This window comes from Schistocerca gregaria, unplaced genomic scaffold (assembly GCF_023897955.1).
Source record: "Schistocerca gregaria isolate iqSchGreg1 unplaced genomic scaffold, iqSchGreg1.2 ptg000462l, whole genome shotgun sequence".
Lineage (NCBI taxonomy): Eukaryota > Metazoa > Arthropoda > Insecta > Orthoptera > Acrididae > Schistocerca > Schistocerca gregaria.
This window is the reverse complement of record NW_026061880.1, coordinates 69,827-97,473: the sequence shown is the minus strand read 5'-3', so window position 1 is coordinate 97,473 and position 27,647 is coordinate 69,827. Positions and strand designations below refer to the sequence as shown.

The 27,647-nt window shown below is 52.0% G+C and overlaps 20 non-coding genes across 20 annotated transcripts; all 20 read left to right on the top strand.

The window, feature by feature from the left end:
* The first annotated feature begins 950 nt into the window (after nucleotides 1–950).
* Nucleotides 951–1,069, top strand: LOC126313039 (5S ribosomal RNA). Its single transcript, XR_007554928.1, has one exon. It is a non-coding gene; the product is annotated as a 5S ribosomal RNA (ribosomal RNA).
* A 1,270-nt stretch (nucleotides 1,070–2,339) lies between these two features.
* Nucleotides 2,340–2,458, top strand: LOC126313038 (5S ribosomal RNA). The gene has a single exon (XR_007554927.1). It is a non-coding gene; the product is annotated as a 5S ribosomal RNA (ribosomal RNA).
* Nucleotides 2,459–3,728: 1,270 nt separating this feature from the next.
* On the top strand, nucleotides 3,729–3,847 carry LOC126313037 (5S ribosomal RNA). The gene has a single exon (XR_007554926.1). It is a non-coding gene; the product is annotated as a 5S ribosomal RNA (ribosomal RNA).
* A 1,271-nt stretch (nucleotides 3,848–5,118) lies between these two features.
* Nucleotides 5,119–5,237, top strand: LOC126313036 (5S ribosomal RNA). Its single transcript, XR_007554925.1, has one exon. It is a non-coding gene; the product is annotated as a 5S ribosomal RNA (ribosomal RNA).
* Nucleotides 5,238–6,507: 1,270 nt separating this feature from the next.
* On the top strand, nucleotides 6,508–6,626 carry LOC126313035 (5S ribosomal RNA). The gene has a single exon (XR_007554924.1). It is a non-coding gene; the product is annotated as a 5S ribosomal RNA (ribosomal RNA).
* A 1,270-nt stretch (nucleotides 6,627–7,896) lies between these two features.
* On the top strand, nucleotides 7,897–8,015 carry LOC126313034 (5S ribosomal RNA). Its single transcript, XR_007554923.1, has one exon. It is a non-coding gene; the product is annotated as a 5S ribosomal RNA (ribosomal RNA).
* Nucleotides 8,016–9,285: 1,270 nt separating this feature from the next.
* LOC126313033 (5S ribosomal RNA) lies at nucleotides 9,286–9,404 on the top strand. The gene has a single exon (XR_007554922.1). It is a non-coding gene; the product is annotated as a 5S ribosomal RNA (ribosomal RNA).
* Nucleotides 9,405–10,674: 1,270 nt separating this feature from the next.
* LOC126313032 (5S ribosomal RNA) lies at nucleotides 10,675–10,793 on the top strand. The gene has a single exon (XR_007554921.1). It is a non-coding gene; the product is annotated as a 5S ribosomal RNA (ribosomal RNA).
* A 1,270-nt stretch (nucleotides 10,794–12,063) lies between these two features.
* Nucleotides 12,064–12,182, top strand: LOC126313029 (5S ribosomal RNA). The gene has a single exon (XR_007554919.1). It is a non-coding gene; the product is annotated as a 5S ribosomal RNA (ribosomal RNA).
* A 1,271-nt stretch (nucleotides 12,183–13,453) lies between these two features.
* LOC126313028 (5S ribosomal RNA) lies at nucleotides 13,454–13,572 on the top strand. Its single transcript, XR_007554918.1, has one exon. It is a non-coding gene; the product is annotated as a 5S ribosomal RNA (ribosomal RNA).
* Nucleotides 13,573–14,842: 1,270 nt separating this feature from the next.
* Nucleotides 14,843–14,961, top strand: LOC126313027 (5S ribosomal RNA). The gene has a single exon (XR_007554917.1). It is a non-coding gene; the product is annotated as a 5S ribosomal RNA (ribosomal RNA).
* Nucleotides 14,962–16,231: 1,270 nt separating this feature from the next.
* Nucleotides 16,232–16,350, top strand: LOC126313026 (5S ribosomal RNA). The gene has a single exon (XR_007554916.1). It is a non-coding gene; the product is annotated as a 5S ribosomal RNA (ribosomal RNA).
* Nucleotides 16,351–17,620: 1,270 nt separating this feature from the next.
* On the top strand, nucleotides 17,621–17,739 carry LOC126313025 (5S ribosomal RNA). The gene has a single exon (XR_007554915.1). It is a non-coding gene; the product is annotated as a 5S ribosomal RNA (ribosomal RNA).
* Nucleotides 17,740–19,009: 1,270 nt separating this feature from the next.
* Nucleotides 19,010–19,128, top strand: LOC126313183 (5S ribosomal RNA). The gene has a single exon (XR_007555058.1). It is a non-coding gene; the product is annotated as a 5S ribosomal RNA (ribosomal RNA).
* A 1,270-nt stretch (nucleotides 19,129–20,398) lies between these two features.
* LOC126313182 (5S ribosomal RNA) lies at nucleotides 20,399–20,517 on the top strand. Its single transcript, XR_007555057.1, has one exon. It is a non-coding gene; the product is annotated as a 5S ribosomal RNA (ribosomal RNA).
* Nucleotides 20,518–21,787: 1,270 nt separating this feature from the next.
* Nucleotides 21,788–21,906, top strand: LOC126313181 (5S ribosomal RNA). The gene has a single exon (XR_007555056.1). It is a non-coding gene; the product is annotated as a 5S ribosomal RNA (ribosomal RNA).
* A 1,270-nt stretch (nucleotides 21,907–23,176) lies between these two features.
* LOC126313180 (5S ribosomal RNA) lies at nucleotides 23,177–23,295 on the top strand. Its single transcript, XR_007555055.1, has one exon. It is a non-coding gene; the product is annotated as a 5S ribosomal RNA (ribosomal RNA).
* Nucleotides 23,296–24,566: 1,271 nt separating this feature from the next.
* On the top strand, nucleotides 24,567–24,685 carry LOC126313179 (5S ribosomal RNA). Its single transcript, XR_007555054.1, has one exon. It is a non-coding gene; the product is annotated as a 5S ribosomal RNA (ribosomal RNA).
* Nucleotides 24,686–25,955: 1,270 nt separating this feature from the next.
* Nucleotides 25,956–26,074, top strand: LOC126313177 (5S ribosomal RNA). Its single transcript, XR_007555052.1, has one exon. It is a non-coding gene; the product is annotated as a 5S ribosomal RNA (ribosomal RNA).
* Nucleotides 26,075–27,344: 1,270 nt separating this feature from the next.
* LOC126313176 (5S ribosomal RNA) lies at nucleotides 27,345–27,463 on the top strand. Its single transcript, XR_007555051.1, has one exon. It is a non-coding gene; the product is annotated as a 5S ribosomal RNA (ribosomal RNA).
* Nucleotides 27,464–27,647: the final 184 nt, after the last annotated feature.

Sequence of the window (27,647 nt, the reverse complement as noted above, 5' to 3'; positions counted from 1 at the left end):
AACAACGTTAGTATTCGGATCGGCGACCGCCTGGGAACTCTGGCTGTCTTCATTTCTTGCTTTCTTGTCGCTACCCCTGCCAGCCCTTTTTTCATGCTACCTTTCTCATGTGACAAAGATGCTTCCATACTGATTTTAAACTATCGTAAGATACGATATTAAGGAACTCAGTTTGAAAAGAGTGCGCCAAGGAAGACTTCCAAAGAGTCTCTGGAAATAACAAAACAGTATGAAGTGACAGAAATGTTGTGAAAAACGTCAGGGCATATTGTTTTGTAGCAGTGCACAAAGGCAAATTTGTAAACAAAAATTTACCTTTCGTCGCTACAAGAGAGGGATACTTTGTCCAACAGCCTGTGTCTTGTGTGCATGTTTTCGCACCTTTCCACGGCACGGCGCAGCACAGAGCTGCTCTGGTAGCTCCGAACGGCCGCACACGGCGCCTCGGACACGCCGGTTCGGCCCGCGCCCATCTCGCAGATGATTCTCGTGCTTGTGCTGTCATACGGACCGCGACCCGAGCGGCAGCGAGCGGCAGTCGAGCAAAGTCGGGACAAGTCGGGACGGAAGGGGACAGCCGAGAATGCACCGTGCGAATTACGCAAATATCTGGAAGCGCGACGCGTGTCAGGCAGGTAAGAACGCTTCCCTCGGTCCAGCACGACACTGCCACACCCCGCGCAGTCCCCAAGCCGCCCGGCCGCGCGCAAGCCCTGCGCCGGATAACGATAACAAGGTGCGTCTCCCGCGAGTGTCGGAGGCCGCACGAACCAAACGAATGACAGGCGGTGCAACGAGCAGCTGTGTTGTGCGTCCGACCCACGTGGCGGCGCGTCGCCTTCGAGGTGGAAGGACGTGCTTTGCGTCAAATGTGCCACCGAAAACAGCGATTGCGTGTGTTAGGAGGAGAGGCGAAGCCTTCTTCTGCCGTGCAGCTACAGTATAAGGACGCCAACGGCCATACCATGTTGAATACACCGGTTCTCGTCCGATCACCGAAGTTAAGCAACATCGGGCCCGGTTAGTACTTGGATGGGTGACCGCCTGGGAACACCGGGTGCTGTTGGCTCCCTCTCTCTTTTTAGATTGTACGTCACTACACCTGCCAGCCCTCTTTTCATACAAACTCTCAGGTGCGACAAAGATGCTTCCACAAGCATTTTAAACTACTGTATTAAACGTAAGATGCGAAATTACAGTAATGAACTCAGTTTGAACAAGAAAGCGCGGAGGAAGAGTGCTAGGAAGTCGTTGAAAATAACGAAACACTGCGAATCGACAGATGTGCTCTTGAAATGCGTCAGAGCCTACTGTTTTGTAGGAGCGCTAAATTCCAAAAACTAACTACATTAAAAAAAACCTGTTCCTGTCCGACCACCGAAGATAAGCAACAACGTTAGTATTCGGATCGGCGACCGCCTGGGAACTCTGGCTGTCTTCATTTCTTGCTTTCTTGTCGCTACCCCTGCCAGCCCTTTTTTCATGCTACCTTTCTCATGTGACAAAGATGCTTCCATACTGATTTTAAACTATCGTAAGATACGATATTAAGGAACTCAGTTTGAAAAGAGTGCGCCAAGGAAGACTTCCAAAGAGTCTCTGGAAATAACAAAACAGTATGAAGTGACAGAAATGTTGTGAAAAACGTCAGGGCATATTGTTTTGTAGCAGTGCACAAAGGCAAATTTGTAAACAAAAATTTACCTTTCGTCGCTACAAGAGAGGGATACTTTGTCCAACAGCCTGTGTCTTGTGTGCATGTTTTCGCACCTTTCCACGGCACGGCGCAGCACAGAGCTGCTCTGGTAGCTCCGAACGGCCGCACACGGCGCCTCGGACACGCCGGTTCGGCCCGCGCCCATCTCGCAGATGATTCTCGTGCTTGTGCTGTCATACGGACCGCGACCCGAGCGGCAGCGAGCGGCAGTCGAGCAAAGTCGGGACAAGTCGGGACGGAAGGGGACAGCCGAGAATGCACCGTGCGAATTACGCAAATATCTGGAAGCGCGACGCGTGTCAGGCAGGTAAGAACGCTTCCCTCGGTCCAGCACGACACTGCCACACCCCGCGCAGTCCCCAAGCCGCCCGGCCGCGCGCAAGCCCTGCGCCGGATAACGATAACAAGGTGCGTCTCCCGCGAGTGTCGGAGGCCGCACGAACCAAACGAATGACAGGCGGTGCAACGAGCAGCTGTGTTGTGCGTCCGACCCACGTGGCGGCGCGTCGCCTTCGAGGTGGAAGGACGTGCTTTGCGTCAAATGTGCCACCGAAAACAGCGATTGCGTGTGTTAGGAGGAGAGGCGAAGCCTTCTTCTGCCGTGCAGCTACAGTATAAGGACGCCAACGGCCATACCATGTTGAATACACCGGTTCTCGTCCGATCACCGAAGTTAAGCAACATCGGGCCCGGTTAGTACTTGGATGGGTGACCGCCTGGGAACACCGGGTGCTGTTGGCTCCCTCTCTCTTTTTAGATTGTACGTCACTACACCTGCCAGCCCTCTTTTCATACAAACTCTCAGGTGCGACAAAGATGCTTCCACAAGCATTTTAAACTACTGTATTAAACGTAAGATGCGAAATTACAGTAATGAACTCAGTTTGAACAAGAAAGCGCGGAGGAAGAGTGCTAGGAAGTCGTTGAAAATAACGAAACACTGCGAATCGACAGATGTGCTCTTGAAATGCGTCAGAGCCTACTGTTTTGTAGGAGCGCTAAATTCCAAAAACTAACTACATTAAAAAAAACCTGTTCCTGTCCGACCACCGAAGATAAGCAACAACGTTAGTATTCGGATCGGCGACCGCCTGGGAACTCTGGCTGTCTTCATTTCTTGCTTTCTTGTCGCTACCCCTGCCAGCCCTTTTTTCATGCTACCTTTCTCATGTGACAAAGATGCTTCCATACTGATTTTAAACTATCGTAAGATACGATATTAAGGAACTCAGTTTGAAAAGAGTGCGCCAAGGAAGACTTCCAAAGAGTCTCTGGAAATAACAAAACAGTATGAAGTGACAGAAATGTTGTGAAAAACGTCAGGGCATATTGTTTTGTAGCAGTGCACAAAGGCAAATTTGTAAACAAAAATTTACCTTTCGTCGCTACAAGAGAGGGATACTTTGTCCAACAGCCTGTGTCTTGTGTGCATGTTTTCGCACCTTTCCACGGCACGGCGCAGCACAGAGCTGCTCTGGTAGCTCCGAACGGCCGCACACGGCGCCTCGGACACGCCGGTTCGGCCCGCGCCCATCTCGCAGATGATTCTCGTGCTTGTGCTGTCATACGGACCGCGACCCGAGCGGCAGCGAGCGGCAGTCGAGCAAAGTCGGGACAAGTCGGGACGGAAGGGGACAGCCGAGAATGCACCGTGCGAATTACGCAAATATCTGGAAGCGCGACGCGTGTCAGGCAGGTAAGAACGCTTCCCTCGGTCCAGCACGACACTGCCACACCCCGCGCAGTCCCCAAGCCGCCCGGCCGCGCGCAAGCCCTGCGCCGGATAACGATAACAAGGTGCGTCTCCCGCGAGTGTCGGAGGCCGCACGAACCAAACGAATGACAGGCGGTGCAACGAGCAGCTGTGTTGTGCGTCCGACCCACGTGGCGGCGCGTCGCCTTCGAGGTGGAAGGACGTGCTTTGCGTCAAATGTGCCACCGAAAACAGCGATTGCGTGTGTTAGGAGGAGAGGCGAAGCCTTCTTCTGCCGTGCAGCTACAGTATAAGGACGCCAACGGCCATACCATGTTGAATACACCGGTTCTCGTCCGATCACCGAAGTTAAGCAACATCGGGCCCGGTTAGTACTTGGATGGGTGACCGCCTGGGAACACCGGGTGCTGTTGGCTCCCTCTCTCTTTTTAGATTGTACGTCACTACACCTGCCAGCCCTCTTTTCATACAAACTCTCAGGTGCGACAAAGATGCTTCCACAAGCATTTTAAACTACTGTATTAAACGTAAGATGCGAAATTACAGTAATGAACTCAGTTTGAACAAGAAAGCGCGGAGGAAGAGTGCTAGGAAGTCGTTGAAAATAACGAAACACTGCGAATCGACAGATGTGCTCTTGAAATGCGTCAGAGCCTACTGTTTTGTAGGAGCGCTAAATTCCAAAAACTAACTACATTAAAAAAAAACCTGTTCCTGTCCGACCACCGAAGATAAGCAACAACGTTAGTATTCGGATCGGCGACCGCCTGGGAACTCTGGCTGTCTTCATTTCTTGCTTTCTTGTCGCTACCCCTGCCAGCCCTTTTTTCATGCTACCTTTCTCATGTGACAAAGATGCTTCCATACTGATTTTAAACTATCGTAAGATACGATATTAAGGAACTCAGTTTGAAAAGAGTGCGCCAAGGAAGACTTCCAAAGAGTCTCTGGAAATAACAAAACAGTATGAAGTGACAGAAATGTTGTGAAAAACGTCAGGGCATATTGTTTTGTAGCAGTGCACAAAGGCAAATTTGTAAACAAAAATTTACCTTTCGTCGCTACAAGAGAGGGATACTTTGTCCAACAGCCTGTGTCTTGTGTGCATGTTTTCGCACCTTTCCACGGCACGGCGCAGCACAGAGCTGCTCTGGTAGCTCCGAACGGCCGCACACGGCGCCTCGGACACGCCGGTTCGGCCCGCGCCCATCTCGCAGATGATTCTCGTGCTTGTGCTGTCATACGGACCGCGACCCGAGCGGCAGCGAGCGGCAGTCGAGCAAAGTCGGGACAAGTCGGGACGGAAGGGGACAGCCGAGAATGCACCGTGCGAATTACGCAAATATCTGGAAGCGCGACGCGTGTCAGGCAGGTAAGAACGCTTCCCTCGGTCCAGCACGACACTGCCACACCCCGCGCAGTCCCCAAGCCGCCCGGCCGCGCGCAAGCCCTGCGCCGGATAACGATAACAAGGTGCGTCTCCCGCGAGTGTCGGAGGCCGCACGAACCAAACGAATGACAGGCGGTGCAACGAGCAGCTGTGTTGTGCGTCCGACCCACGTGGCGGCGCGTCGCCTTCGAGGTGGAAGGACGTGCTTTGCGTCAAATGTGCCACCGAAAACAGCGATTGCGTGTGTTAGGAGGAGAGGCGAAGCCTTCTTCTGCCGTGCAGCTACAGTATAAGGACGCCAACGGCCATACCATGTTGAATACACCGGTTCTCGTCCGATCACCGAAGTTAAGCAACATCGGGCCCGGTTAGTACTTGGATGGGTGACCGCCTGGGAACACCGGGTGCTGTTGGCTCCCTCTCTCTTTTTAGATTGTACGTCACTACACCTGCCAGCCCTCTTTTCATACAAACTCTCAGGTGCGACAAAGATGCTTCCACAAGCATTTTAAACTATTGTATTAAACGTAAGATGCGAAATTACAGTAATGAACTCAGTTTGAACAAGAAAGCGCGGAGGAAGAGTGCTAGGAAGTCGTTGAAAATAACGAAACACTGCGAATCGACAGATGTGCTCTTGAAATGCGTCAGAGCCTACTGTTTTGTAGTAGCGCTAAATTCCAAAAACTAACTACATTAAAAAAAACCTGTTCCTGTCCGACCACCGAAGATAAGCAACAACGTTAGTATTCGGATCGGCGACCGCCTGGGAACTCTGGCTGTCTTCATTTCTTGCTTTCTTGTCGCTACCCCTGCCAGCCCTTTTTTCATGCTACCTTTCTCATGTGACAAAGATGCTTCCATACTGATTTTAAACTATCGTAAGATACGATATTAAGGAACTCAGTTTGAAAAGAGTGCGCCAAGGAAGACTTCCAAAGAGTCTCTGGAAATAACAAAACAGTATGAAGTGACAGAAATGTTGTGAAAAACGTCAGGGCATATTGTTTTGTAGCAGTGCACAAAGGCAAATTTGTAAACAAAAATTTACCTTTCGTCGCTACAAGAGAGGGATACTTTGTCCAACAGCCTGTGTCTTGTGTGCATGTTTTCGCACCTTTCCACGGCACGGCGCAGCACAGAGCTGCTCTGGTAGCTCCGAACGGCCGCACACGGCGCCTCGGACACGCCGGTTCGGCCCGCGCCCATCTCGCAGATGATTCTCGTGCTTGTGCTGTCATACGGACCGCGACCCGAGCGGCAGCGAGCGGCAGTCGAGCAAAGTCGGGACAAGTCGGGACGGAAGGGGACAGCCGAGAATGCACCGTGCGAATTACGCAAATATCTGGAAGCGCGACGCGTGTCAGGCAGGTAAGAACGCTTCCCTCGGTCCAGCACGACACTGCCACACCCCGCGCAGTCCCCAAGCCGCCCGGCCGCGCGCAAGCCCTGCGCCGGATAACGATAACAAGGTGCGTCTCCCGCGAGTGTCGGAGGCCGCACGAACCAAACGAATGACAGGCGGTGCAACGAGCAGCTGTGTTGTGCGTCCGACCCACGTGGCGGCGCGTCGCCTTCGAGGTGGAAGGACGTGCTTTGCGTCAAATGTGCCACCGAAAACAGCGATTGCGTGTGTTAGGAGGAGAGGCGAAGCCTTCTTCTGCCGTGCAGCTACAGTATAAGGACGCCAACGGCCATACCATGTTGAATACACCGGTTCTCGTCCGATCACCGAAGTTAAGCAACATCGGGCCCGGTTAGTACTTGGATGGGTGACCGCCTGGGAACACCGGGTGCTGTTGGCTCCCTCTCTCTTTTTAGATTGTACGTCACTACACCTGCCAGCCCTCTTTTCATACAAACTCTCAGGTGCGACAAAGATGCTTCCACAAGCATTTTAAACTACTGTATTAAACGTAAGATGCGAAATTACAGTAATGAACTCAGTTTGAACAAGAAAGCGCGGAGGAAGAGTGCTAGGAAGTCGTTGAAAATAACGAAACACTGCGAATCGACAGATGTGCTCTTGAAATGCGTCAGAGCCTACTGTTTTGTAGGAGCGCTAAATTCCAAAAACTAACTACATTAAAAAAAACCTGTTCTGGTCCGACCACCGAAGATAAGCAACAACGTTAGTATTCGGATCGGCGACCGCCTGGGAACTCTGGCTGTCTTCATTTCTTGCTTTCTTGTCGCTACCCCTGCCAGCCCTTTTTTCATGCTACCTTTCTCATGTGACAAAGATGCTTCCATACTGATTTTAAACTATCGTAAGATACGATATTAAGGAACTCAGTTTGAAAAGAGTGCGCCAAGGAAGACTTCCAAAGAGTCTCTGGAAATAACAAAACAGTATGAAGTGACAGAAATGTTGTGAAAAACGTCAGGGCATATTGTTTTGTAGCAGTGCACAAAGGCAAATTTGTAAACAAAAATTTACCTTTCGTCGCTACAAGAGAGGGATACTTTGTCCAACAGCCTGTGTCTTGTGTGCATGTTTTCGCACCTTTCCACGGCACGGCGCAGCACAGAGCTGCTCTGGTAGCTCCGAACGGCCGCACACGGCGCCTCGGACACGCCGGTTCGGCCCGCGCCCATCTCGCAGATGATTCTCGTGCTTGTGCTGTCATACGGACCGCGACCCGAGCGGCAGCGAGCGGCAGTCGAGCAAAGTCGGGACAAGTCGGGACGGAAGGGGACAGCCGAGAATGCACCGTGCGAATTACGCAAATATCTGGAAGCGCGACGCGTGTCAGGCAGGTAAGAACGCTTCCCTCGGTCCAGCACGACACTGCCACACCCCGCGCAGTCCCCAAGCCGCCCGGCCGCGCGCAAGCCCTGCGCCGGATAACGATAACAAGGTGCGTCTCCCGCGAGTGTCGGAGGCCGCACGAACCAAACGAATGACAGGCGGTGCAACGAGCAGCTGTGTTGTGCGTCCGACCCACGTGGCGGCGCGTCGCCTTCGAGGTGGAAGGACGTGCTTTGCGTCAAATGTGCCACCGAAAACAGCGATTGCGTGTGTTAGGAGGAGAGGCGAAGCCTTCTTCTGCCGTGCAGCTACAGTATAAGGACGCCAACGGCCATACCATGTTGAATACACCGGTTCTCGTCCGATCACCGAAGTTAAGCAACATCGGGCCCGGTTAGTACTTGGATGGGTGACCGCCTGGGAACACCGGGTGCTGTTGGCTCCCTCTCTCTTTTTAGATTGTACGTCACTACACCTGCCAGCCCTCTTTTCATACAAACTCTCAGGTGCGACAAAGATGCTTCCACAAGCATTTTAAACTACTGTATTAAACGTAAGATGCGAAATTACAGTAATGAACTCAGTTTGAACAAGAAAGCGCGGAGGAAGAGTGCTAGGAAGTCGTTGAAAATAACGAAACACTGCGAATCGACAGATGTGCTCTTGAAATGCGTCAGAGCCTACTGTTTTGTAGGAGCGCTAAATTCCAAAAACTAACTACATTAAAAAAAACCTGTTCCTGTCCGACCACCGAAGATAAGCAACAACGTTAGTATTCGGATCGGCGACCGCCTGGGAACTCTGGCTGTCTTCATTTCTTGCTTTCTTGTCGCTACCCCTGCCAGCCCTTTTTTCATGCTACCTTTCTCATGTGACAAAGATGCTTCCATACTGATTTTAAACTATCGTAAGATACGATATTAAGGAACTCAGTTTGAAAAGAGTGCGCCAAGGAAGACTTCCAAAGAGTCTCTGGAAATAACAAAACAGTATGAAGTGACAGAAATGTTGTGAAAAACGTCAGGGCATATTGTTTTGTAGCAGTGCACAAAGGCAAATTTGTAAACAAAAATTTACCTTTCGTCGCTACAAGAGAGGGATACTTTGTCCAACAGCCTGTGTCTTGTGTGCATGTTTTCGCACCTTTCCACGGCACGGCGCAGCACAGAGCTGCTCTGGTAGCTCCGAACGGCCGCACACGGCGCCTCGGACACGCCGGTTCGGCCCGCGCCCATCTCGCAGATGATTCTCGTGCTTGTGCTGTCATACGGACCGCGACCCGAGCGGCAGCGAGCGGCAGTCGAGCAAAGTCGGGACAAGTCGGGACGGAAGGGGACAGCCGAGAATGCACCGTGCGAATTACGCAAATATCTGGAAGCGCGACGCGTGTCAGGCAGGTAAGAACGCTTCCCTCGGTCCAGCACGACACTGCCACACCCCGCGCAGTCCCCAAGCCGCCCGGCCGCGCGCAAGCCCTGCGCCGGATAACGATAACAAGGTGCGTCTCCCGCGAGTGTCGGAGGCCGCACGAACCAAACGAATGACAGGCGGTGCAACGAGCAGCTGTGTTGTGCGTCCGACCCACGTGGCGGCGCGTCGCCTTCGAGGTGGAAGGACGTGCTTTGCGTCAAATGTGCCACCGAAAACAGCGATTGCGTGTGTTAGGAGGAGAGGCGAAGCCTTCTTCTGCCGTGCAGCTACAGTATAAGGACGCCAACGGCCATACCATGTTGAATACACCGGTTCTCGTCCGATCACCGAAGTTAAGCAACATCGGGCCCGGTTAGTACTTGGATGGGTGACCGCCTGGGAACACCGGGTGCTGTTGGCTCCCTCTCTCTTTTTAGATTGTACGTCACTACACCTGCCAGCCCTCTTTTCATACAAACTCTCAGGTGCGACAAAGATGCTTCCACAAGCATTTTAAACTACTGTATTAAACGTAAGATGCGAAATTACAGTAATGAACTCAGTTTGAACAAGAAAGCGCGGAGGAAGAGTGCTAGGAAGTCGTTGAAAATAACGAAACACTGCGAATCGACAGATGTGCTCTTGAAATGCGTCAGAGCCTACTGTTTTGTAGGAGCGCTAAATTCCAAAAACTAACTACATTAAAAAAAACCTGTTCCTGTCCGACCACCGAAGATAAGCAACAACGTTAGTATTCGGATCGGCGACCGCCTGGGAACTCTGGCTGTCTTCATTTCTTGCTTTCTTGTCGCTACCCCTGCCAGCCCTTTTTTCATGCTACCTTTCTCATGTGACAAAGATGCTTCCATACTGATTTTAAACTATCGTAAGATACGATATTAAGGAACTCAGTTTGAAAAGAGTGCGCCAAGGAAGACTTCCAAAGAGTCTCTGGAAATAACAAAACAGTATGAAGTGACAGAAATGTTGTGAAAAACGTCAGGGCATATTGTTTTGTAGCAGTGCACAAAGGCAAATTTGTAAACAAAAATTTACCTTTCGTCGCTACAAGAGAGGGATACTTTGTCCAACAGCCTGTGTCTTGTGTGCATGTTTTCGCACCTTTCCACGGCACGGCGCAGCACAGAGCTGCTCTGGTAGCTCCGAACGGCCGCACACGGCGCCTCGGACACGCCGGTTCGGCCCGCGCCCATCTCGCAGATGATTCTCGTGCTTGTGCTGTCATACGGACCGCGACCCGAGCGGCAGCGAGCGGCAGTCGAGCAAAGTCGGGACAAGTCGGGACGGAAGGGGACAGCCGAGAATGCACCGTGCGAATTACGCAAATATCTGGAAGCGCGACGCGTGTCAGGCAGGTAAGAACGCTTCCCTCGGTCCAGCACGACACTGCCACACCCCGCGCAGTCCCCAAGCCGCCCGGCCGCGCGCAAGCCCTGCGCCGGATAACGATAACAAGGTGCGTCTCCCGCGAGTGTCGGAGGCCGCACGAACCAAACGAATGACAGGCGGTGCAACGAGCAGCTGTGTTGTGCGTCCGACCCACGTGGCGGCGCGTCGCCTTCGAGGTGGAAGGACGTGCTTTGCGTCAAATGTGCCACCGAAAACAGCGATTGCGTGTGTTAGGAGGAGAGGCGAAGCCTTCTTCTGCCGTGCAGCTACAGTATAAGGACGCCAACGGCCATACCATGTTGAATACACCGGTTCTCGTCCGATCACCGAAGTTAAGCAACATCGGGCCCGGTTAGTACTTGGATGGGTGACCGCCTGGGAACACCGGGTGCTGTTGGCTCCCTCTCTCTTTTTAGATTGTACGTCACTACACCTGCCAGCCCTCTTTTCATACAAACTCTCAGGTGCGACAAAGATGCTTCCACAAGCATTTTAAACTACTGTATTAAACGTAAGATGCGAAATTACAGTAATGAACTCAGTTTGAACAAGAAAGCGCGGAGGAAGAGTGCTAGGAAGTCGTTGAAAATAACGAAACACTGCGAATCGACAGATGTGCTCTTGAAATGCGTCAGAGCCTACTGTTTTGTAGGAGCGCTAAATTCCAAAAACTAACTACATTAAAAAAAACCTGTTCCTGTCCGACCACCGAAGATAAGCAACAACGTTAGTATTCGGATCGGCGACCGCCTGGGAACTCTGGCTGTCTTCATTTCTTGCTTTCTTGTCGCTACCCCTGCCAGCCCTTTTTTCATGCTACCTTTCTCATGTGACAAAGATGCTTCCATACTGATTTTAAACTATCGTAAGATACGATATTAAGGAACTCAGTTTGAAAAGAGTGCGCCAAGGAAGACTTCCAAAGAGTCTCTGGAAATAACAAAACAGTATGAAGTGACAGAAATGTTGTGAAAAACGTCAGGGCATATTGTTTTGTAGCAGTGCACAAAGGCAAATTTGTAAACAAAAATTTACCTTTCGTCGCTACAAGAGAGGGATACTTTGTCCAACAGCCTGTGTCTTGTGTGCATGTTTTCGCACCTTTCCACGGCACGGCGCAGCACAGAGCTGCTCTGGTAGCTCCGAACGGCCGCACACGGCGCCTCGGACACGCCGGTTCGGCCCGCGCCCATCTCGCAGATGATTCTCGTGCTTGTGCTGTCATACGGACCGCGACCCGAGCGGCAGCGAGCGGCAGTCGAGCAAAGTCGGGACAAGTCGGGACGGAAGGGGACAGCCGAGAATGCACCGTGCGAATTACGCAAATATCTGGAAGCGCGACGCGTGTCAGGCAGGTAAGAACGCTTCCCTCGGTCCAGCACGACACTGCCACACCCCGCGCAGTCCCCAAGCCGCCCGGCCGCGCGCAAGCCCTGCGCCGGATAACGATAACAAGGTGCGTCTCCCGCGAGTGTCGGAGGCCGCACGAACCAAACGAATGACAGGCGGTGCAACGAGCAGCTGTGTTGTGCGTCCGACCCACGTGGCGGCGCGTCGCCTTCGAGGTGGAAGGACGTGCTTTGCGTCAAATGTGCCACCGAAAACAGCGATTGCGTGTGTTAGGAGGAGAGGCGAAGCCTTCTTCTGCCGTGCAGCTACAGTATAAGGACGCCAACGGCCATACCATGTTGAATACACCGGTTCTCGTCCGATCACCGAAGTTAAGCAACATCGGGCCCGGTTAGTACTTGGATGGGTGACCGCCTGGGAACACCGGGTGCTGTTGGCTCCCTCTCTCTTTTTAGATTGTACGTCACTACACCTGCCAGCCCTCTTTTCATACAAACTCTCAGGTGCGACAAAGATGCTTCCACAAGCATTTTAAACTACTGTATTAAACGTAAGATGCGAAATTACAGTAATGAACTCAGTTTGAACAAGAAAGCGCGGAGGAAGAGTGCTAGGAAGTCGTTGAAAATAACGAAACACTGCGAATCGACAGATGTGCTCTTGAAATGCGTCAGAGCCTACTGTTTTGTAGGAGCGCTAAATTCCAAAAACTAACTACATTAAAAAAAACCTGTTCCTGTCCGACCACCGAAGATAAGCAACAACGTTAGTATTCGGATCGGCGACCGCCTGGGAACTCTGGCTGTCTTCATTTCTTGCTTTCTTGTCGCTACCCCTGCCAGCCCTTTTTTCATGCTACCTTTCTCATGTGACAAAGATGCTTCCATACTGATTTTAAACTATCGTAAGATACGATATTAAGGAACTCAGTTTGAAAAGAGTGCGCCAAGGAAGACTTCCAAAGAGTCTCTGGAAATAACAAAACAGTATGAAGTGACAGAAATGTTGTGAAAAACGTCAGGGCATATTGTTTTGTAGCAGTGCACAAAGGCAAATTTGTAAACAAAAATTTACCTTTCGTCGCTACAAGAGAGGGATACTTTGTCCAACAGCCTGTGTCTTGTGTGCATGTTTTCGCACCTTTCCACGGCACGGCGCAGCACAGAGCTGCTCTGGTAGCTCCGAACGGCCGCACACGGCGCCTCGGACACGCCGGTTCGGCCCGCGCCCATCTCGCAGATGATTCTCGTGCTTGTGCTGTCATACGGACCGCGACCCGAGCGGCAGCGAGCGGCAGTCGAGCAAAGTCGGGACAAGTCGGGACGGAAGGGGACAGCCGAGAATGCACCGTGCGAATTACGCAAATATCTGGAAGCGCGACGCGTGTCAGGCAGGTAAGAACGCTTCCCTCGGTCCAGCACGACACTGCCACACCCCGCGCAGTCGCCAAGCCGCCCGGCCGCGCGCAAGCCCTGCGCGCGGATAACGATAACAAGGTGCGTCTCCCGCGAGTGTCGGAGGCCGCACGAACCAAACGAATGACAGGCGGTGCAACGAGCAGCTGTGTTGTGCGTCCGACCCACGTGGCGGCGCGTCGCCTTCGAGGTGGAAGGACGTGCTTTGCGTCAAATGTGCCACCGAAAACAGCGATTGCGTGTGTTAGGAGGAGAGGCGAAGCCTTCTTCTGCCGTGCAGCTACAGTATAAGGACGCCAACGGCCATACCATGTTGAATACACCGGTTCTCGTCCGATCACCGAAGTTAAGCAACATCGGGCCCGGTTAGTACTTGGATGGGTGACCGCCTGGGAACACCGGGTGCTGTTGGCTCCCTCTCTCTTTTTAGATTGTACGTCACTACACCTGCTAGCCCTCTTTTCATACAAACTCTCAGGTGCGACAAAGATGCTTCCACAAGCATTTTAAACTACTGTATTAAACGTAAGATGCGAAATTACAGTAATGAACTCAGTTTGAACAAGAAAGCGCGGAGGAAGAGTGCTAGGAAGTCGTTGAAAATAACGAAACACTGCGAATCGACAGATGTGCTCTTGAAATGCGTCAGAGCCTACTGTTTTGTAGGAGCGCTAAATTCCAAAAACTAACTACATTAAAAAAAACCTGTTCCTGTCCGACCACCGAAGATAAGCAACAACGTTAGTATTCGGATCGGCGACCGCCTGGGAACTCTGGCTGTCTTCATTTCTTGCTTTCTTGTCGCTACCCCTGCCAGCCCTTTTTTCATGCTACCTTTCTCATGTGACAAAGATGCTTCCATACTGATTTTAAACTATCGTAAGATACGATATTAAGGAACTCAGTTTGAAAAGAGTGCGCCAAGGAAGACTTCCAAAGAGTCTCTGGAAATAACAAAACAGTATGAAGTGACAGAAATGTTGTGAAAAACGTCAGGGCATATTGTTTTGTAGCAGTGCACAAAGGCAAATTTGTAAACAAAAATTTACCTTTCGTCGCTACAAGAGAGGGATACTTTGTCCAACAGCCTGTGTCTTGTGTGCATGTTTTCGCACCTTTCCACGGCACGGCGCAGCACAGAGCTGCTCTGGTAGCTCCGAACGGCCGCACACGGCGCCTCGGACACGCCGGTTCGGCCCGCGCCCATCTCGCAGATGATTCTCGTGCTTGTGCTGTCATACGGACCGCGACCCGAGCGGCAGCGAGCGGCAGTCGAGCAAAGTCGGGACAAGTCGGGACGGAAGGGGACAGCCGAGAATGCACCGTGCGAATTACGCAAATATCTGGAAGCGCGACGCGTGTCAGGCAGGTAAGAACGCTTCCCTCGGTCCAGCACGACACTGCCACACCCCGCGCAGTCCCCAAGCCGCCCGGCCGCGCGCAAGCCCTGCGCCGGATAACGATAACAAGGTGCGTCTCCCGCGAGTGTCGGAGGCCGCACGAACCAAACGAATGACAGGCGGTGCAACGAGCAGCTGTGTTGTGCGTCCGACCCACGTGGCGGCGCGTCGCCTTCGAGGTGGAAGGACGTGCTTTGCGTCAAATGTGCCACCGAAAACAGCGATTGCGTGTGTTAGGAGGAGAGGCGAAGCCTTCTTCTGCCGTGCAGCTACAGTATAAGGACGCCAACGGCCATACCATGTTGAATACACCGGTTCTCGTCCGATCACCGAAGTTAAGCAACATCGGGCCCGGTTAGTACTTGGATGGGTGACCGCCTGGGAACACCGGGTGCTGTTGGCTCCCTCTCTCTTTTTAGATTGTACGTCACTACACCTGCCAGCCCTCTTTTCATACAAACTCTCAGGTGCGACAAAGATGCTTCCACAAGCATTTTAAACTACTGTATTAAACGTAAGATGCGAAATTACAGTAATGAACTCAGTTTGAACAAGAAAGCGCGGAGGAAGAGTGCTAGGAAGTCGTTGAAAATAACGAAACACTGCGAATCGACAGATGTGCTCTTGAAATGCGTCAGAGCCTACTGTTTTGTAGGAGCGCTAAATTCCAAAAACTAACTACATTAAAAAAAACCTGTTCCTGTCCGACCACCGAAGATAAGCAACAACGTTAGTATTCGGATCGGCGACCGCCTGGGAACTCTGGCTGTCTTCATTTCTTGCTTTCTTGTCGCTACCCCTGCCAGCCCTTTTTTCATGCTACCTTTCTCATGTGACAAAGATGCTTCCATACTGATTTTAAACTATCGTAAGATACGATATTAAGGAACTCAGTTTGAAAAGAGTGCGCCAAGGAAGACTTCCAAAGAGTCTCTGGAAATAACAAAACAGTATGAAGTGACAGAAATGTTGTGAAAAACGTCAGGGCATATTGTTTTGTAGCAGTGCACAAAGGCAAATTTGTAAACAAAAATTTACCTTTCGTCGCTACAAGAGAGGGATACTTTGTCCAACAGCCTGTGTCTTGTGTGCATGTTTTCGCACCTTTCCACGGCACGGCGCAGCACAGAGCTGCTCTGGTAGCTCCGAACGGCCGCACACGGCGCCTCGGACACGCCGGTTCGGCCCGCGCCCATCTCGCAGATGATTCTCGTGCTTGTGCTGTCATACGGACCGCGACCCGAGCGGCAGCGAGCGGCAGTCGAGCAAAGTCGGGACAAGTCGGGACGGAAGGGGACAGCCGAGAATGCACCGTGCGAATTACGCAAATATCTGGAAGCGCGACGCGTGTCAGGCAGGTAAGAACGCTTCCCTCGGTCCAGCACGACACTGCCACACCCCGCGCAGTCCCCAAGCCGCCCGGCCGCGCGCAAGCCCTGCGCCGGATAACGATAACAAGGTGCGTCTCCCGCGAGTGTCGGAGGCCGCACGAACCAAACGAATGACAGGCGGTGCAACGAGCAGCTGTGTTGTGCGTCCGACCCACGTGGCGGCGCGTCGCCTTCGAGGTGGAAGGACGTGCTTTGCGTCAAATGTGCCACCGAAAACAGCGATTGCGTGTGTTAGGAGGAGAGGCGAAGCCTTCTTCTGCCGTGCAGCTACAGTATAAGGACGCCAACGGCCATACCATGTTGAATACACCGGTTCTCGTCCGATCACCGAAGTTAAGCAACATCGGGCCCGGTTAGTACTTGGATGGGTGACCGCCTGGGAACACCGGGTGCTGTTGGCTCCCTCTCTCTTTTTAGATTGTACGTCACTACACCTGCCAGCCCTCTTTTCATACAAACTCTCAGGTGCGACAAAGATGCTTCCACAAGCATTTTAAACTACTGTATTAAACGTAAGATGCGAAATTACAGTAATGAACTCAGTTTGAACAAGAAAGCGCGGAGGAAGAGTGCTAGGAAGTCGTTGAAAATAACGAAACACTGCGAATCGACAGATGTGCTCTTGAAATGCGTCAGAGCCTACTGTTTTGTAGGAGCGCTAAATTCCAAAAACTAACTACATTAAAAAAAACCTGTTCCTGTCCGACCACCGAAGATAAGCAACAACGTTAGTATTCGGATCGGCGACCGCCTGGGAACTCTGGCTGTCTTCATTTCTTGCTTTCTTGTCGCTACCCCTGCCAGCCCTTTTTTCATGCTACCTTTCTCATGTGACAAAGATGCTTCCATACTGATTTTAAACTATCGTAAGATACGATATTAAGGAACTCAGTTTGAAAAGAGTGCGCCAAGGAAGACTTCCAAAGAGTCTCTGGAAATAACAAAACAGTATGAAGTGACAGAAATGTTGTGAAAAACGTCAGGGCATATTGTTTTGTAGCAGTGCACAAAGGCAAATTTGTAAACAAAAATTTACCTTTCGTCGCTACAAGAGAGGGATACTTTGTCCAACAGCCTGTGTCTTGTGTGCATGTTTTCGCACCTTTCCACGGCACGGCGCAGCACAGAGCTGCTCTGGTAGCTCCGAACGGCCGCACACGGCGCCTCGGACACGCCGGTTCGGCCCGCGCCCATCTCGCAGATGATTCTCGTGCTTGTGCTGTCATACGGACCGCGACCCGAGCGGCAGCGAGCGGCAGTCGAGCAAAGTCGGGACAAGTCGGGACGGAAGGGGACAGCCGAGAATGCACCGTGCGAATTACGCAAATATCTGGAAGCGCGACGCGTGTCAGGCAGGTAAGAACGCTTCCCTCGGTCCAGCACGACACTGCCACACCCCGCGCAGTCCCCAAGCCGCCCGGCCGCGCGCAAGCCCTGCGCCGGATAACGATAACAAGGTGCGTCTCCCGCGAGTGTCGGAGGCCGCACGAACCAAACGAATGACAGGCGGTGCAACGAGCAGCTGTGTTGTGCGTCCGACCCACGTGGCGGCGCGTCGCCTTCGAGGTGGAAGGACGTGCTTTGCGTCAAATGTGCCACCGAAAACAGCGATTGCGTGTGTTAGGAGGAGAGGCGAAGCCTTCTTCTGCCGTGCAGCTACAGTATAAGGACGCCAACGGCCATACCATGTTGAATACACCGGTTCTCGTCCGATCACCGAAGTTAAGCAACATCGGGCCCGGTTAGTACTTGGATGGGTGACCGCCTGGGAACACCGGGTGCTGTTGGCTCCCTCTCTCTTTTTAGATTGTACGTCACTACACCTGCCAGCCCTCTTTTCATACAAACTCTCAGGTGCGACAAAGATGCTTCCACAAGCATTTTAAACTACTGTATTAAACGTAAGATGCGAAATTACAGTAATGAACTCAGTTTGAACAAGAAAGCGCGGAGGAAGAGTGCTAGGAAGTCGTTGAAAATAACGAAACACTGCGAATCGACAGATGTGCTCTTGAAATGCGTCAGAGCCTACTGTTTTGTAGGAGCGCTAAATTCCAAAAACTAACTACATTAAAAAAAACCTGTTCCTGTCCGACCACCGAAGATAAGCAACAACGTTAGTATTCGGATCGGCGACCGCCTGGGAACTCTGGCTGTCTTCATTTCTTGCTTTCTTGTCGCTACCCCTGCCAGCCCTTTTTTCATGCTACCTTTCTCATGTGACAAAGATGCTTCCATACTGATTTTAAACTATCGTAAGATACGATATTAAGGAACTCAGTTTGAAAAGAGTGCGCCAAGGAAGACTTCCAAAGAGTCTCTGGAAATAACAAAACAGTATGAAGTGACAGAAATGTTGTGAAAAACGTCAGGGCATATTGTTTTGTAGCAGTGCACAAAGGCAAATTTGTAAACAAAAATTTACCTTTCGTCGCTACAAGAGAGGGATACTTTGTCCAACAGCCTGTGTCTTGTGTGCATGTTTTCGCACCTTTCCACGGCACGGCGCAGCACAGAGCTGCTCTGGTAGCTCCGAACGGCCGCACACGGCGCCTCGGACACGCCGGTTCGGCCCGCGCCCATCTCGCAGATGATTCTCGTGCTTGTGCTGTCATACGGACCGCGACCCGAGCGGCAGCGAGCGGCAGTCGAGCAAAGTCGGGACAAGTCGGGACGGAAGGGGACAGCCGAGAATGCACCGTGCGAATTACGCAAATATCTGGAAGCGCGACGCGTGTCAGGCAGGTAAGAACGCTTCCCTCGGTCCAGCACGACACTGCCACACCCCGCGCAGTCCCCAAGCCGCCCGGCCGCGCGCAAGCCCTGCGCCGGATAACGATAACAAGGTGCGTCTCCCGCGAGTGTCGGAGGCCGCACGAACCAAACGAATGACAGGCGGTGCAACGAGCAGCTGTGTTGTGCGTCCGACCCACGTGGCGGCGCGTCGCCTTCGAGGTGGAAGGACGTGCTTTGCGTCAAATGTGCCACCGAAAACAGCGATTGCGTGTGTTAGGAGGAGAGGCGAAGCCTTCTTCTGCCGTGCAGCTACAGTATAAGGACGCCAACGGCCATACCATGTTGAATACACCGGTTCTCGTCCGATCACCGAAGTTAAGCAACATCGGGCCCGGTTAGTACTTGGATGGGTGACCGCCTGGGAACACCGGGTGCTGTTGGCTCCCTCTCTCTTTTTAGATTGTACGTCACTACACCTGCCAGCCCTCTTTTCATACAAACTCTCAGGTGCGACAAAGATGCTTCCACAAGCATTTTAAACTACTGTATTAAACGTAAGATGCGAAATTACAGTAATGAACTCAGTTTGAACAAGAAAGCGCGGAGGAAGAGTGCTAGGAAGTCGTTGAAAATAACGAAACACTGCGAATCGACAGATGTGCTCTTGAAATGCGTCAGAGCCTACTGTTTTGTAGGAGCGCTAAATTCCAAAAACTAACTACATTAAAAAAAACCTGTTCCTGTCCGACCACCGAAGATAAGCAACAACGTTAGTATTCGGATCGGCGACCGCCTGGGAACTCTGGCTGTCTTCATTTCTTGCTTTCTTGTCGCTACCCCTGCCAGCCCTTTTTTCATGCTACCTTTCTCATGTGACAAAGATGCTTCCATACTGATTTTAAACTATCGTAAGATACGATATTAAGGAACTCAGTTTGAAAAGAGTGCGCCAAGGAAGACTTCCAAAGAGTCTCTGGAAATAACAAAACAGTATGAAGTGACAGAAATGTTGTGAAAAACGTCAGGGCATATTGTTTTGTAGCAGTGCACAAAGGCAAATTTGTAAACAAAAATTTACCTTTCGTCGCTACAAGAGAGGGATACTTTGTCCAACAGCCTGTGTCTTGTGTGCATGTTTTCGCACCTTTCCACGGCACGGCGCAGCACAGAGCTGCTCTGGTAGCTCCGAACGGCCGCACACGGCGCCTCGGACACGCCGGTTCGGCCCGCGCCCATCTCGCAGATGATTCTCGTGCTTGTGCTGTCATACGGACCGCGACCCGAGCGGCAGCGAGCGGCAGTCGAGCAAAGTCGGGACAAGTCGGGACGGAAGGGGACAGCCGAGAATGCACCGTGCGAATTACGCAAATATCTGGAAGCGCGACGCGTGTCAGGCAGGTAAGAACGCTTCCCTCGGTCCAGCACGACACTGCCACACCCCGCGCAGTCCCCAAGCCGCCCGGCCGCGCGCAAGCCCTGCGCCGGATAACGATAACAAGGTGCGTCTCCCGCGAGTGTCGGAGGCCGCACGAACCAAACGAATGACAGGCGGTGCAACGAGCAGCTGTGTTGTGCGTCCGACCCACGTGGCGGCGCGTCGCCTTCGAGGTGGAAGGACGTGCTTTGCGTCAAATGTGCCACCGAAAACAGCGATTGCGTGTGTTAGGAGGAGAGGCGAAGCCTTCTTCTGCCGTGCAGCTACAGTATAAGGACGCCAACGGCCATACCATGTTGAATACACCGGTTCTCGTCCGATCACCGAAGTTAAGCAACATCGGGCCCGGTTAGTACTTGGATGGGTGACCGCCTGGGAACACCGGGTGCTGTTGGCTCCCTCTCTCTTTTTAGATTGTACGTCACTACACCTGCCAGCCCTCTTTTCATACAAACTCTCAGGTGCGACAAAGATGCTTCCACAAGCATTTTAAACTACTGTATTAAACGTAAGATGCGAAATTACAGTAATGAACTCAGTTTGAACAAGAAAGCGCGGAGGAAGAGTGCTAGGAAGTCGTTGAAAATAACGAAACACTGCGAATCGACAGATGTGCTCTTGAAATGCGTCAGAGCCTACTGTTTTGTAGGAGCGCTAAATTCCAAAAACTAACTACATTAAAAAAAACCTGTTCCTGTCCGACCACCGAAGATAAGCAACAACGTTAGTATTCGGATCGGCGACCGCCTGGGAACTCTGGCTGTCTTCATTTCTTGCTTTCTTGTCGCTACCCCTGCCAGCCCTTTTTTCATGCTACCTTTCTCATGTGACAAAGATGCTTCCATACTGATTTTAAACTATCGTAAGATACGATATTAAGGAACTCAGTTTGAAAAGAGTGCGCCAAGGAAGACTTCCAAAGAGTCTCTGGAAATAACAAAACAGTATGAAGTGACAGAAATGTTGTGAAAAACGTCAGGGCATATTGTTTTGTAGCAGTGCACAAAGGCAAATTTGTAAACAAAAATTTACCTTTCGTCGCTACAAGAGAGGGATACTTTGTCCAACAGCCTGTGTCTTGTGTGCATGTTTTCGCACCTTTCCACGGCACGGCGCAGCACAGAGCTGCTCTGGTAGCTCCGAACGGCCGCACACGGCGCCTCGGACACGCCGGTTCGGCCCGCGCCCATCTCGCAGATGATTCTCGTGCTTGTGCTGTCATACGGACCGCGACCCGAGCGGCAGCGAGCGGCAGTCGAGCAAAGTCGGGACAAGTCGGGACGGAAGGGGACAGCCGAGAATGCACCGTGCGAATTACGCAAATATCTGGAAGCGCGACGCGTGTCAGGCAGGTAAGAACGCTTCCCTCGGTCCAGCACGACACTGCCACACCCCGCGCAGTCCCCAAGCCGCCCGGCCGCGCGCAAGCCCTGCGCCGGATAACGATAACAAGGTGCGTCTCCCGCGAGTGTCGGAGGCCGCACGAACCAAACGAATGACAGGCGGTGCAACGAGCAGCTGTGTTGTGCGTCCGACCCACGTGGCGGCGCGTCGCCTTCGAGGTGGAAGGACGTGCTTTGCGTCAAATGTGCCACCGAAAACAGCGATTGCGTGTGTTAGGAGGAGAGGCGAAGCCTTCTTCTGCCGTGCAGCTACAGTATAAGGACGCCAACGGCCATACCATGTTGAATACACCGGTTCTCGTCCGATCACCGAAGTTAAGCAACATCGGGCCCGGTTAGTACTTGGATGGGTGACCGCCTGGGAACACCGGGTGCTGTTGGCTCCCTCTCTCTTTTTAGATTGTACGTCACTACACCTGCCAGCCCTCTTTTCATACAAACTCTCAGGTGCGACAAAGATGCTTCCACAAGCATTTTAAACTACTGTATTAAACGTAAGATGCGAAATTACAGTAATGAACTCAGTTTGAACAAGAAAGCGCGGAGGAAGAGTGCTAGGAAGTCGTTGAAAATAACGAAACACTGCGAATCGACAGATGTGCTCTTGAAATGCGTCAGAGCCTACTGTTTTGTAGGAGCGCTAAATTCCAAAAACTAACTACATTAAAAAAAACCTGTTCCTGTCCGACCACCGAAGATAAGCAACAACGTTAGTATTCGGATCGGCGACCGCCTGGGAACTCTGGCTGTCTTCATTTCTTGCTTTCTTGTCGCTACCCCTGCCAGCCCTTTTTTCATGCTACCTTTCTCATGTGACAAAGATGCTTCCATACTGATTTTAAACTATCGTAAGATACGATATTAAGGAACTCAGTTTGAAAAGAGTGCGCCAAGGAAGACTTCCAAAGAGTCTCTGGAAATAACAAAACAGTATGAAGTGACAGAAATGTTGTGAAAAACGTCAGGGCATATTGTTTTGTAGCAGTGCACAAAGGCAAATTTGTAAACAAAAATTTACCTTTCGTCGCTACAAGAGAGGGATACTTTGTCCAACAGCCTGTGTCTTGTGTGCATGTTTTCGCACCTTTCCACGGCACGGCGCAGCACAGAGCTGCTCTGGTAGCTCCGAACGGCCGCACACGGCGCCTCGGACACGCCGGTTCGGCCCGCGCCCATCTCGCAGATGATTCTCGTGCTTGTGCTGTCATACGGACCGCGACCCGAGCGGCAGCGAGCGGCAGTCGAGCAAAGTCGGGACAAGTCGGGACGGAAGGGGACAGCCGAGAATGCACCGTGCGAATTACGCAAATATCTGGAAGCGCGACGCGTGTCAGGCAGGTAAGAACGCTTCCCTCGGTCCAGCACGACACTGCCACACCCCGCGCAGTCCCCAAGCCGCCCGGCCGCGCGCAAGCCCTGCGCCGGATAACGATAACAAGGTGCGTCTCCCGCGAGTGTCGGAGGCCGCACGAACCAAACGAATGACAGGCGGTGCAACGAGCAGCTGTGTTGTGCGTCCGACCCACGTGGCGGCGCGTCGCCTTCGAGGTGGAAGGACGTGCTTTGCGTCAAATGTGCCACCGAAAACAGCGATTGCGTGTGTTAGGAGGAGAGGCGAAGCCTTCTTCTGCCGTGCAGCTACAGTATAAGGACGCCAACGGCCATACCATGTTGAATACACCGGTTCTCGTCCGATCACCGAAGTTAAGCAACATCGGGCCCGGTTAGTACTTGGATGGGTGACCGCCTGGGAACACCGGGTGCTGTTGGCTCCCTCTCTCTTTTTAGATTGTACGTCACTACACCTGCCAGCCCTCTTTTCATACAAACTCTCAGGTGCGACAAAGATGCTTCCACAAGCATTTTAAACTACTGTATTAAACGTAAGATGCGAAATTACAGTAATGAACTCAGTTTGAACAAGAAAGCGCGGAGGAAGAGTGCTAGGAAGTCGTTGAAAATAACGAAACACTGCGAATCGACAGATGTGCTCTTGAAATGCGTCAGAGCCTACTGTTTTGTAGGAGCGCTAAATTCCAAAAACTAACTACATTAAAAAAAACCTGTTCCTGTCCGACCACCGAAGATAAGCAACAACGTTAGTATTCGGATCGGCGACCGCCTGGGAACTCTGGCTGTCTTCATTTCTTGCTTTCTTGTCGCTACCCCTGCCAGCCCTTTTTTCATGCTACCTTTCTCATGTGACAAAGATGCTTCCATACTGATTTTAAACTATCGTAAGATACGATATTAAGGAACTCAGTTTGAAAAGAGTGCGCCAAGGAAGACTTCCAAAGAGTCTCTGGAAATAACAAAACAGTATGAAGTGACAGAAATGTTGTGAAAAACGTCAGGGCATATTGTTTTGTAGCAGTGCACAAAGGCAAATTTGTAAACAAAAATTTACCTTTCGTCGCTACAAGAGAGGGATACTTTGTCCAACAGCCTGTGTCTTGTGTGCATGTTTTCGCACCTTTCCACGGCACGGCGCAGCACAGAGCTGCTCTGGTAGCTCCGAACGGCCGCACACGGCGCCTCGGACACGCCGGTTCGGCCCGCGCCCATCTCGCAGATGATTCTCGTGCTTGTGCTGTCATACGGACCGCGACCCGAGCGGCAGCGAGCGGCAGTCGAGCAAAGTCGGGACAAGTCGGGACGGAAGGGGACAGCCGAGAATGCACCGTGCGAATTACGCAAATATCTGGAAGCGCGACGCGTGTCAGGCAGGTAAGAACGCTTCCCTCGGTCCAGCACGACACTGCCACACCCCGCGCAGTCGCCAAGCCGCCCGGCCGCGCGCAAGCCCTGCGCGCGGATAACGATAACAAGGTGCGTCTCCCGCGAGTGTCGGAGGCCGCACGAACCAAACGAATGACAGGCGGTGCAACGAGCAGCTGTGTTGTGCGTCCGACCCACGTGGCGGCGCGTCGCCTTCGAGGTGGAAGGACGTGCTTTGCGTCAAATGTGCCACCGAAAACAGCGATTGCGTGTGTTAGGAGGAGAGGCGAAGCCTTCTTCTGCCGTGCAGCTACAGTATAAGGACGCCAACGGCCATACCATGTTGAATACACCGGTTCTCGTCCGATCACCGAAGTTAAGCAACATCGGGCCCGGTTAGTACTTGGATGGGTGACCGCCTGGGAACACCGGGTGCTGTTGGCTCCCTCTCTCTTTTTAGATTGTACGTCACTACACCTGCTAGCCCTCTTTTCATACAAACTCTCAGGTGCGACAAAGATGCTTCCACAAGCATTTTAAACTACTGTATTAAACGTAAGATGCGAAATTACAGTAATGAACTCAGTTTGAACAAGAAAGCGCGGAGGAAGAGTGCTAGGAAGTCGTTGAAAATAACGAAACACTGCGAATCGACAGATGTGCTCTTGAAATGCGTCAGAGCCTACTGTTTTGTAGGAGCGCTAAATTCCAAAAACTAACTACATTAAAAAAAACCTGTTCCTGTCCGACCACCGAAGATAAGCAACAACGTTAGTATTCGGATCGGCGACCGCCTGGGAACTCTGGCTGTCTTCATTTCTTGCTTTCTTGTCGCTACCCCTGCCAGCCCTTTTTTCATGCTACCTTTCTCATGTGACAAAGATGCTTCCATACTGATTTTAAACTATCGTAAGATACGATATTAAGGAACTCAGTTTGAAAAGAGTGCGCCAAGGAAGACTTCCAAAGAGTCTCTGGAAATAACAAAACAGTATGAAGTGACAGAAATGTTGTGAAAAACGTCAGGGCATATTGTTTTGTAGCAGTGCACAAAGGCAAATTTGTAAACAAAAATTTACCTTTCGTCGCTACAAGAGAGGGATACTTTGTCCAACAGCCTGTGTCTTGTGTGCATGTTTTCGCACCTTTCCACGGCACGGCGCAGCACAGAGCTGCTCTGGTAGCTCCGAACGGCCGCACACGGCGCCTCGGACACGCCGGTTCGGCCCGCGCCCATCTCGCAGATGATTCTCGTGCTTGTGCTGTCATACGGACCGCGACCCGAGCGGCAGCGAGCGGCAGTCGAGCAAAGTCGGGACAAGTCGGGACGGAAGGGGACAGCCGAGAATGCACCGTGCGAATTACGCAAATATCTGGAAGCGCGACGCGTGTCAGGCAGGTAAGAACGCTTCCCTCGGTCCAGCACGACACTGCCACACCCCGCGCAGTCCCCAAGCCGCCCGGCCGCGCGCAAGCCCTGCGCCGGATAACGATAACAAGGTGCGTCTCCCGCGAGTGTCGGAGGCCGCACGAACCAAACGAATGACAGGCGGTGCAACGAGCAGCTGTGTTGTGCGTCCGACCCACGTGGCGGCGCGTCGCCTTCGAGGTGGAAGGACGTGCTTTGCGTCAAATGTGCCACCGAAAACAGCGATTGCGTGTGTTAGGAGGAGAGGCGAAGCCTTCTTCTGCCGTGCAGCTACAGTATAAGGACGCCAACGGCCATACCATGTTGAATACACCGGTTCTCGTCCGATCACCGAAGTTAAGCAACATCGGGCCCGGTTAGTACTTGGATGGGTGACCGCCTGGGAACACCGGGTGCTGTTGGCTCCTTCTCTCTTTTTAGATTGTACGTCACTACACCTGCCAGCCCTCTTTTCATACAAACTCTCAGGTGCGACAAAGATGCTTCCACAAGCATTTTAAACTACTGTATTAAACGTAAGATGCGAAATTACAGTAATGAACTCAGTTTGAACAAGAAAGCGCGGAGGAAGAGTGCTAGGAAGTCGTTGAAAATAACGAAACACTGCGAATCGACAGATGTGCTCTTGAAATGCGTCAGAGCCTACTGTTTTGTAGGAGCGCTAAATTCCAAAAACTAACTACATTAAAAAAAACCTGTTCCTGTCCGACCACCGAAGATAAGCAACAACGTTAGTATTCGGATCGGCGACCGCCTGGGAACTCTGGCTGTCTTCATTTCTTGCTTTCTTGTCGCTACCCCTGCCAGCCCTTTTTTCATGCTACCTTTCTCATGTGACAAAGATGCTTCCATACTGATTTTAAACTATCGTAAGATACGATATTAAGGAACTCAGTTTGAAAAGAGTGCGCCAAGGAAGACTTCCAAAGAGTCTCTGGAAATAACAAAACAGTATGAAGTGACAGAAATGTTGTGAAAAACGTCAGGGCATATTGTTTTGTAGCAGTGCACAAAGGCAAATTTGTAAACAAAAATTTACCTTTCGTCGCTACAAGAGAGGGATACTTTGTCCAACAGCCTGTGTCTTGTGTGCATGTTTTCGCACCTTTCCACGGCACGGCGCAGCACAGAGCTGCTCTGGTAGCTCCGAACGGCCGCACACGGCGCCTCGGACACGCCGGTTCGGCCCGCGCCCATCTCGCAGATGATTCTCGTGCTTGTGCTGTCATACGGACCGCGACCCGAGCGGCAGCGAGCGGCAGTCGAGCAAAGTCGGGACAAGTCGGGACGGAAGGGGACAGCCGAGAATGCACCGTGCGAATTACGCAAATATCTGGAAGCGCGACGCGTGTCAGGCAGGTAAGAACGCTTCCCTCGGTCCAGCACGACACTGCCACACCCCGCGCAGTCCCCAAGCCGCCCGGCCGCGCGCAAGCCCTGCGCCGGATAACGATAACAAGGTGCGTCTCCCGCGAGTGTCGGAGGCCGCACGAACCAAACGAATGACAGGCGGTGCAACGAGCAGCTGTGTTGTGCGTCCGACCCACGTGGCGGCGCGTCGCCTTCGAGGTGGAAGGACGTGCTTTGCGTCAAATGTGCCACCGAAAACAGCGATTGCGTGTGTTAGGAGGAGAGGCGAAGCCTTCTTCTGCCGTGCAGCTACAGTATAAGGACGCCAACGGCCATACCATGTTGAATACACCGGTTCTCGTCCGATCACCGAAGTTAAGCAACATCGGGCCCGGTTAGTACTTGGATGGGTGACCGCCTGGGAACACCGGGTGCTGTTGGCTCCCTCTCTCTTTTTAGATTGTACGTCACTACACCTGCCAGCCCTCTTTTCATACAAACTCTCAGGTGCGACAAAGATGCTTCCACAAGCATTTTAAACTACTGTGTTAAACGTAAGATGCGAAATTACAGTAATGAACTCAGTTTGAACAAGAAAGCGCGGAGGAAGAGTGCTAGGAAGTCGTT